The sequence below is a fragment of the Hyperolius riggenbachi genome, chromosome 12 (assembly GCF_040937935.1).
Source record: "Hyperolius riggenbachi isolate aHypRig1 chromosome 12, aHypRig1.pri, whole genome shotgun sequence".
Taxonomy (NCBI): Eukaryota; Metazoa; Chordata; class Amphibia; order Anura; family Hyperoliidae; genus Hyperolius; species Hyperolius riggenbachi.
Window position 1 is genome coordinate 192,589,484 of NC_090657.1, and position 10,748 is coordinate 192,600,231.

Here is a 10,748-nt window from a genome sequence, read left to right on the forward strand (position 1 = left end):
ATGGAATTTAACCATGGTGGTGACATTTTTAGATCTGCCAGGTGATCTGTACGGAATGTTTGTCACTTAGGGCTCTTACACAGTAAGACGTGGCGTTTGATGCGATGTTAAGGTCGCACAACGTGCCTCTAACACAACGCATTGTGCAATATAACTTAGACATTATAGCGCATTCTTTAGCCCTGCATTTAGTGCGCCGTTTTCGTCGCACAGTGATAGAACGAAACGGCGCATGCGTAAAAAAAAAAGAAAACATTAGTGAGCATGTGCAAACAGTCTAACGCAGCTAAAAACGTGTATAACGCATAGCATGCAGCACTTTCATTTAACGTGCAGCGTTAGACACCAACGCAACGTCCGCACTGTGAACAGCCCATTGATTTTTCATTGCTGTAAGTTATTGTGCATTACATGTTGTTGTAACGTGGGACTTTAACGTCGCACTGTGAAAGAGGCCTTGGAGTTCAATGCACAAAAGGAGGGACTGGTTGCTTGGCAGTTGGAAAAAGCCGTTATTTCCCACAAAGCAATGAGATTCACAGACAGTAAACGGTCAGTGCCATGGTCATGACATCACACTGTGGGAGGGGTTTCACCACAATTTCATCCATACAGACCCCCCTGATGATCTGTTTGAGAAAAGGTAAATATTTCTCATGGGAAAGGGGGTATTAGCTACCGATTGGGATGAAGTTCAATCCTTTGTTACAGTTCCTCTATAAATCACATTCTTTTTCAGAGTTAAATAAAAGAAAGATTAGAGATTAATATGTGAACATTTCTAAATAAAGAACTGAATATTGAATAAAGTGTCCTCATTTTTTTTTCCACATCAGAATGAATGGTCGGCACTCCAGATATGATACAACTTAATCTTTATTGCTGCATGTAAAACATTCCAATGTTTCGAGACAACAGCGTCTCTTTCTCAAGGACAATACATGCCAAACAGATGTGCAAGCAGGGGAATAAGGATGTGCATCATTGGGAGTCTGCAGCAGTTGTATCCTATATCTGGAGTGCCAACCATTCACTTTGATTACGTATTGTTTGTCTGGTAGCCATCGGTCTGAGCACCCAGGGACCATTGTGCCATAGGGAACCTATGATTCAGGAGCCAGATGTGGCTCTTTTGATGGCTACAGCTGGCTCACAGCCAAATCAGAAGGGGTTGATTCACTAAGCTACACTGCTCAAGCAGCACAGCTTAGTATGGCAGCGCAAGTAACATTTACAAAGTAGTGCACGCTACTGCTGTAGCAACTTACTTACGCTATCCCAAAACGAACGGCTGCTCCAATTGTCCCACTCTAGTTCCTGCCAGGTCCAGTGACTTTGTTTGACGAGATCCCTGCACCTTGATTGTCCCAATAGGCTGCCTGTGACAGGCAGCCTATTGGGCTAAAGTGCGGTATCTCGTGCTACAAAGTGAACCAACCCCCAAGTCAGCTAGCTAATTGTACAAGCTGTGAGTTGGTATTTCTCCTGTCTGGCTCACTTTTTCTGAGTTTTCTCCTAGGTTATATTTTCACACTTTGTCATAAAAAGCCTTTCAAATATTTTTGATAGTACGTTTTCACCAACTTTTAGATATTTTTTTTCAATTGTAAAATGCTTAAAAGTTATTTTAAAGAGAATATGAAAAGGTTCTCCTAAGAGATAACTTAGGAGAAAAAAGTTAATTGCATGTGGGCCAATATCCCCAAAAGGATTTGCATTGTCTAAAATCAATACTTTATCCACATCTTCTTAAAATGACATCACAGATAAATTATAGCAATGTAGTGTGCCAGGTTTCCATAGCCACACTTTGGCAGTTTGAACCAGTTGTTTTTTTTATCAAGCTGCAAGACACACTGCACAAACAAGGCACGATTCAGCTCCATTTAAACCATACAGGCGGACATGATGGAAAACTGCTATAGTACCATTAGTATAAAGGTATCAATGCCTGCACTTTTAAAATGTAGTAATGGACTCAGTGGGAGACCACCCGCCAATGCTGACAAATGCAGAGTGGCCAAACACTCAAAAGCCGAATTCTCTAGATGTATAAACATCTAGAGAATATGATATATCGGCACTAAAATCATTGTGTCAGCCACAACCATCGTCAATCCCAACTGTCCAATCACAGGCTTGCCAACCACGTCCACTCAGAAGCAGGTAAAAAAATTAGCGCTAATCACTTTTGCACAATGGTCCAGACAGCACCACGTAGAGGATAAAAAACAGAATGTCAATTCCATCATAACCTATGCAATAAACAGTGAGCCGGGGAAGAAGGCAGCAGACAAAGCTTCACCTCACAGTGACCTTACCTGAAGATTGCCGATTGCTTACAAATACAAAACACCATTCCGAATGTATCTGCCATGGCAGAGGAGCTGGGGGTGGCTTTGGTTAACCCACTTTTGTCACCATCTCTGGCTGCTCCATGTCCCATTCCATCACTCTGATACTCCCTTCTTCAGGCCTCGTTCCCATTGCATTCCGCTCACGTGTCCATCCGCGTTGGGCTTTTTTTTTTGTTCCTCTCCCTGCGCTTGGGTGGGCGATGCGGTTTCGTTAAAACCGTTTTGCGTTTTTTCTATACCTTCTATTGAGGCGGGATCGCCTCAAAAATGGCCCATGCTCCGCTTATCTGAGCAGATCGGAAACAAGCCGCTCAGATGTGAACTTTGTCATAGACAATCATTGTGCAAGTGATTTCAGGGCGATTTTGAAAATCGCCAGAGCTTAAAAAATATCAAAAACGTCCTTCGTGTGAACGAGCGCTCACAGCCATAAGAAGGAAGTATGTGAGTGATGGAGTCCGATGTGGAGTGCATGTATGCAGGTAGGCCCTGTTTCTTCTCCAACTGATTTGGAACAGCATTTCGCATTCAGAAGCACATTCCTAGTCAGGGATGAGATTACAGATGGGTGATATAGACGCTGACAGCCTTGCTAGAATTCTGCGAGATGTGCTCCATCAGTAGCTCCCTCTACAGCAAAGTTACCAAGTTGACCGCTATTGTACCGTAGTACCTGCTGCTGTTCAGTGAGAAGCTTCCTGCTCATCCTTCTCAGAACTGGACAACACGGGGCTCAGCGACACATCCGGATGGGGGCTGTTAAACAGTCACCAGGGACCATCACAGATGATCACATGAGGAAAAGATCTAGTGTTTGTAAATGGCTTCTTTTCCACTGCTCTGGAACAAGCATGCGGGTCTGAGGTTCAGAGCTCTGGCCACATATGCTCGTTCCAGGCAAGCATCGGCTACTCTTAGGGCCCGTTTCCACTATAGCGTTGCGGAATCGCCGGCGAATCACCGCAGGCAAATCGCATGCGGGTGCGATTCCGCATGCGTTTTTTGCCGCGATTTCGCATAGGTAAGGCTGTATGCGAATTTAACCATGTCACTGCCTGTGTAAATTAACATTAATACCTATGCGAAATCGCATGCGAATTCGCGGCAAAAAACGCATGGGGAAAACGCATGCGATTTCCCTATTAAATACATTGCGTGCGATTCGCCTGCATTCCACACGCAGGCGAATTCTGAGGGCCCTACCATGCAGATTTTTTCTGCACAGAAAAACGTGCGGGGAAACGCACAAGTGGAAACAGTCCCATCCACTTGTACTGACTGTGCGAATCCGCATGCGGGCAACGCATGCGGATTCGCGATAGTGGAAACGGGCCCTTACTGCAGTGAAAATAACATAATGATCATAACCAATAAAATTGCTTATTTTTTACAATATTCATTTATAAATATTGTCCATAGTAAAATCTTTAGTACTGGCAGTAGATGTCTGCAGAATGTTCATTTACTCATTTACTGAGAGATCTAAAGTCAGTATAGTACAAAATATATCTGGTCTCCCAGGATGTGCACGGGGGATGGGAGGATGGGGGTGTATTTTGCATACTAAACAACCTAGGCTAAAGTCTGATACCACCTCAATGTAGTGTTAGGCCGGATTCACACTGAAAACTGACGGTAGTGGTGCGGTGCGTCCTCTACACTGCATCACACTTATAAGAACCATGCTTCAGGGAACACCGCATTAGTACACAGTGTTCCCTGTCTGGCCACTTGTGCTTGCGGTCACTTCCTGCTTCAGGTATGCGGAAGCATCTTGTAAAAATACGCTTCCACACGTGTGCACTGAGCCGCCAACTTTTTAAAACTCCCGCATTGCCAAAGACTAACATGACTTCCAGGCCGACGCAGATCGGAACGGGTCCCGAAAGGTAACGTAGTTCTGCACTAGCATTAGATTAGGCACTTACGGTGCAGCATACCGCAACGCGAGTATGAACTTCCCCATAGGGTTTCATTAGGGTACATTAGCAGTGCGGTAATTTGCCGCAACGCACTGCGCCAAGTGTGAAAGGGCCCTTAGGGTTTACCAACATAATCTGCTCATAGTATTCAACATCTGCTGACCCTCATACTACATGGAGTTGGTAAAATCGGGTCAGTGATTGGCCAATCACAATTGAAAATGTGTACCAGGCTTAAAGCCAATGTCAATTGAAATAAAAAAAAAAAAAACAGATACTTATCCTATGGAGAGGGAAGGCTCTGAGCCCTACAGTGCCTTCCCGTTCCTCTCCTGGTCCCCTCGTTCCAGCGCTGTCACTTTGTTCCAATCTGCCACCACAGAAGGCTTCAGAAGTCTCCAGGAGCCCGAGTGCTCCCAAAGACTGGCAGCTCCGGACTGCACTAGCGTCAGAGAGCACGCTCGCGCAGCATGGAGCTACTGGTCTTCGGGGGCACTCGAGCTCCTGGAGACTTCCTAAGCTTCCCGCGGCGGCACAGAGCAGTATTCAACTGATTGGTCGAATACTGCTAACCGAGGTGACCGTGCTGGAAGGAGAGGACCCAGAGCCTTCCCTCTCCATAGGTAAGTATCTGGTATTTGCCCTTTTTTTTTTTTTACTTTAAGCCTCAGTGGGAGGGCGGGGCTTTATACCAATAGATAGCTATAGGAATTGTTACTGACGCTGAAACCAGGGTATTTAACCAAGTAAGGACCACAGGTTTTTTTTTTACAGTTCAGCACACTGCAGGTTTAACAGTTTACTGCTCACTCATACAACTTAGCAGCCAAATTAATCTTACCTACTTTTCTTGCCACTAACAAGGCTTTCTTCTGGTGGTTTCTGATCGCTCCTGCGATCTTTCGTTTTTTGTTAATTAAAAACATTTTATTTTTATTTATAAAGCCCTATTTAGTTTATTATTTTTTTTTAAACAGTTTTTATTTTTATTTATAACAACAACCATACAGGGTGAAATTGTATCGAATTGAACAAATTTAGTACAATACTAAGATATGAAACGCAATTAAGCCTATAACATTGTAAATGCTCATTTGTTCAACGTCTCAAAACTTTAAAGGGTCCCTCCTGGTTCCCCTATACCCCCCCTCCCCCTTTCCACCCTCTGTCATCTCTGAGAGCAACTGAAGCCCTATTTAATTTCATTGAGTGAGCGCTCGTTCCCTGCTAATCTCACGCATCACAATCGCAATTTTGCTTTAGGTGGTCCTGGGGGAAGAAACTCTGCAGCCGCAATTCTGCGTTAGGCGGTCGCAGAGTGGTTAACCTGAATAATTTACTGAATTCTACTATATGTCATTACAGTTACTCTTTATTTCCACCGCCTCTTGCACACATCTGCAGTAGGCTGCATGGCAACAGAGACTGCACCAGTTAGTGGCCAGTTAATGCTTTGATTACAGGCGGACTTCCAGTGGGGTAGCAATAGGGGTTGCAGAGGCCTCGACTGCACCGGAGCCCTTAGGACAGAGGGGCCATGCCTCAACTACAGTATTAGCTCTTTATTGGTCCTGTGCTGGTAATAATCACTTCTATAGATGCTTTAAATAGTAGTTATTAACTGCTTAAGGACCTTCATGATTAAAATCTACTCCGTTTTGATGGCTACTTGGCTGCCAGGGCGTAGATTTAAATCCACCAATGCCACGCGTTCTCACCGCAGCAGCTCACTCGCTCTGTCGTCTCTATGACAGCAGAGCCCTGTGAGTGGGTCAAGAGCCGATTTCATTGGCTACTGGCCGTGTCTATCAACGTAAGTGGCTCCCATTGGCTTACATTAATAGACAGGGTAAGGAGCCAAAGAAAGCGGCACCTGACCGGCAGACAGGAACTCTGCCGTCATAGAGACGGCAGAGTGGTTGGCCCAGATTCCCAATGTGCGGTGGTGACGGTGATTGCGGCGGGTACGTGTGGCGATTCGTCGGTATTCTACGCTATTCCGCCGTTTCTTGTACCAGTGTGATCTCTGGTCCTTAAGAGGGCAGAGACCGCTGGTACTTAAGTGGTTAACGAGCTGTTCCTCATCCCCTTCTTGCATCTGACACTGTGGTTGTCCTTGGCATGTTTTGGTGCACTGCATCAATTGTTATGTATAGAGTGCTTGTGTAAAACTCGCACTGGGGCCCAGAGCTCCTTAGTTATGCCACTGCGGATTTTGGCATGTCCCATAAATGTACAGTCCTAAGCACAACATGCTTCTGGAAATGCACGTGATTTACAGACTGCTGCTGGCATATTTAGATTAATGTTATATGGTCACACAGGGGAGCCTCTAGGCATAGGCAGTACAGGCCATTGCCTGGAGTGCCATTGGTCCTGGGGGGCGCCATATTGCTGGTTTAAGCCCCATCCCCAAATTAAGCCCCACCTCTGGACTAAGCCCCGCCCCATGGGTGTTCTATTACTTGCTTCTGCTGCATCTACTTAGCGTAAGTTAGAGGCAGCTGCCACCTCTGTGCCTCGTGCATCCTTCTTTCCCCCTTTGTGCCATGTCTGATCACTGTTTGTCCTTCTGTCTCCCTTTGTGCCTCCTTCTGTCTCAATGTGCCTCCTTCAGTCCCCCTGTGCCACTTCTGCCTCCTTCTGAGCCCATTTCTGTCCCCCTGTGCCTCCTTATGTCCCTTTGCCTTTATTTGCCCCCTTGTGCTACCTCTGCCCCCTGTTCCATCTTCAGTCCCACTCTGCTTCAGTCTGTCCTCCTTCTGTCCCCATGTGCCGCCTCTGTCCCCCTGTGCCTCCTTCTGTCTCCCTGTGGCACTTTCTGTCCCCCCCTGCCTCCTCCTGTCTCCCTGTGCCTCTTTACATCCCCCTCTGCAGTCTTCTGTCCCCCTTTTGTGCCTCCTTTCCCCCTTTGTGCATACTCCTGTCCCCCTTTGTGCCTACTACTGTCTCCCTGTGCTTCCTTCTGCGCCCCCTCCCTTGTGCTTTTTTCTGTCTCCCATTGTGCCTCCTTCTGTCCCCTGTGTAGTTCCTTCAATCCCCTGTGCCTCCTTCTTTCCTTCTGTGCCTCATTTTGTCCTTTGTGCCTCAATTTGTCCCAATTGTGCCACCTCCTGCCCCACTATGTGCCTCTTTCTGCCCCATTTTGTGCCTCCTTCTGTCCCCGTGTGCCTCCTTTAGTCCCCCGTCCCCCCTTCTTTCCTCTTTTTCACCTTCTTCTTGCCCTCATGCCTTCTTCTGTCCCCTGTACCTCCCGCTGCCCCTCTGTGTACCTCCTTCTGTCCTCCTGTGACTCCTCCTGTCCTCCTTTGTGTCTCATTCTGCCCACATTGTGCCTCTTGCTGTCCCCTTGTGCCTCCTCCTGTCCTCCTTTTTGTCTCATTCTGCCCACATTGTGCCTCTTGCTGTCCCCTTGTGCCTCCTTCTGTCCTCCTTTGACTTCTTCTGTCCTCCTGTGCCTCCCTATGTCCTCCTGTGTGCCTTCTTTATCACATGTATTTTCTGGTGAAACACTGCCACAATAAGTGTAATTTCTGGTGAAAAGCTGCAGCATTACAATTGTTTTCTGGCAAAAGATTGTAGCATTATGGTTATTTCTTGGTGAATCGGTGCCGCATTACAATTATTTTCATGGGAGGCGTCATGGGGGTGGGGGCGCCACAGGTTTTCTCGCCTGGAGTGACAAAATGGCTAGAGGCGCCAAACACACCTTTAGCTGCTGTGGGAATACAAGTGCCAGAGCAGCAGCAGAGCAGTGTTGCTTGCGAATTTTCACCAAAGTCATTTTCACATCGAAAATCCCATTTTCGCTTTTGCCGAATTTTTTTGAAAATTAGCTTAAATTTCACGTTTTCGCCTAATAGCGAAATATAAAGGAAAAGTGCCATATTTTCACCCAAATACTAAATTTTGAAAATAACTGCTATATTTGACATGTGCTTAGCATGAAAATTCGAAAATTGATAGGAAGTAATGTCTTCTCTCCCCATATTAGGTCTCCCATAATTCTTAGCTGCAGAATTGACCCAGGAGGAACCATATAACTACAACCAATCAGTCAACAGACAGGCACCTGAGCAGACTAGCTCTCACTCTGACACACCAGCCTCTGTTGGGAAGAGTTAGTGGATGTGATAGGAGTAGAGAAAGCTTAGCTAGCTACCAGGGGCATAGCAATAGGGGCTGCAGAGGTAGCCACCGCATTGGGGCCCTTGGGCTAGAGGGGCCCACCCTCAACCACAGTATTAGCTCTTTATTGGTCCTATGTTGATAATATTCACTTCTATAGATGATTAGAATAGCAGTGATCATTAACACACTGTTTCCCATCCCTTTCTTGCTCCTCTGACACTGAGGTTGTCCGTGATTGGTTTTGGTGTAGTGTATAAACTGTTATGTATAGAGAGCTTGGGGGGTCCCAATGCAAAACTTGCACTGGGGCCCACAGCTTCTTAGCTACGCCACGGCTAGCTACTGCTCATTTATTTGCAGTCTACTGTGTATTTGTGGTTTGAAAATCTCCACAAATACATGCTACAGCAGGCTGGATTGTAGTTGTATTCTAAAACAAGTCTTTAAAGGACAACTGTATTGAGAGGTATATGAAGGCTATTTTCCAAATGAAGAAAAAGAAGAAAGGACTCCGGCCACCTTCCGTCCACTGCTTTTATTGCAAGTGATGGCAGACAATGTTCTGGGTACCGTATCAAAGAGATACCTTCATCTGGTGGTCCTCAGTGGTGATGGTGCGGTGGAGGTGAAGGAGCCAGGGCACTAAGTGGGACTGGCGGCGGCCGTTTCGCATCTATCCAGACACTTGGTCACGCTGCGTACCCAGAACATTGTCTGCCATCACTTGCAATTAAAGCACTGGACGGAAGGTGCCCGGAGTCCTTTCTTCTTTTTCTTCATTTGGAAAATTGCATCTACGCTTTCTTCACCTCCCAGCCGCAGAGCACACGTCCCAGCAATAGACAAGGGTCACCGCTGATGGTATGGTGAGAATTTATTTGCTTTCTTACGCACTGCTTGCAAATATAGAATAGGGAGTGCCACTCGCTTTTTTGTCTTTCTCTGTAAATACAAACGAGGTATATGGAGGCTGCCATATTTATTTCCTTTTAAGCAATACCAGTTCACTGGCTATCTTGCTGATCCTCTACCATTAATACTTTTAGCCATAGACCCTGAACAAGCATGCAGCAAATCAGGTGTTTCTAATATTTGTGTCAGATTTATGAAAAGATTAGCTGCATGCTTGTTTTTGGTTTGATTCAAATACTACTGCAGCCAAACAGACTAGCAGGGCTGCCAAGCAACTAGTTTTATTTTAAAAGAAATACATTTGGCAGCCTCCATTTCCCCCACTACAGTTGTTCTCTATGGTCGCTGTGTCCAAGCCGATGCTCCAATGTTTTTTTTTTTATTTGTACACTGCCAGCTTCTCCTGACTTATGGGGTTGATGGAAACTGATCGAGCTGCTGCTTCCCCCCCCCCCCCCCACCATTATATGGGATATGTACACTGCCTGCTGCTCCTGACTTATGGGGGTGACGGTCACTCTGACCGAGCCGCTGCTCCACCCGCCACTGTCATTTTATGGGATATGTACACTGCCTGCTTCTCCTGACCTATGGGGGTGATGGTCACTCTGACCGAGCTGCTGCTCCACCCGCCACTGTCATTTTATGGGATATGTACACTGCCTGCTTCTCCTGACTTATAGGGGTGATGGTCACTCTGACCGAGCTGCTGCTCCCCCGCCACTGTCATTTTATGGGATACGTACACTGCCTGCTTCTCCTGACTTATGGGGGTGATGGTCACTCTGACCGAGCTGCTGCTCCCCTCTGTAATAATACTGACACGTGCACTTCATACATTTTTTTTTTAAATTAAAATCAATATATATATATATTGCGGCATTTAACAAAAAATAAATAAAAAATGTATACATTTTTCCCATCGTAACTTGAAAATTGATTTTCTCCAAAACTCTAAGGTCTTTTTGAAAAATTATTTTCCCCCCTTATACCCACTGTTTTCTTTAACATACTCTGCTAATTTGGGGATTCTAGCTTGTAAGGGGGCTTTGCAATTTACCACGAAAATCGCTGACATTAGGCGAAAATAAACTCTAAAATATTTGGGAGAATTTTTGCTTGGTGAAGCGAAAATTGTACTTATTTCGGCGAAAAAAAGAATATTTGCATTTTCACTCATCACTGCAGCAGACTCTGAAAGGACATTCTGGGATTTGTAGTATCCCCGTAGGTTTGCAGATGACGCTCTATGATGAACGTCTCTGCCATGCAGCGAGGCCTGACCAAACCAGATAAACCTGCGCTGGCATACCGATTGTCTGAGCCAAGCGCCAGATCACCTGAGAGGAATGTCATGCATGAAGTAACCAGAGCGGGGCAGAGACAGGGTAGCTCCGCTGAAGCAATCCTCCTGCATTGCTACATA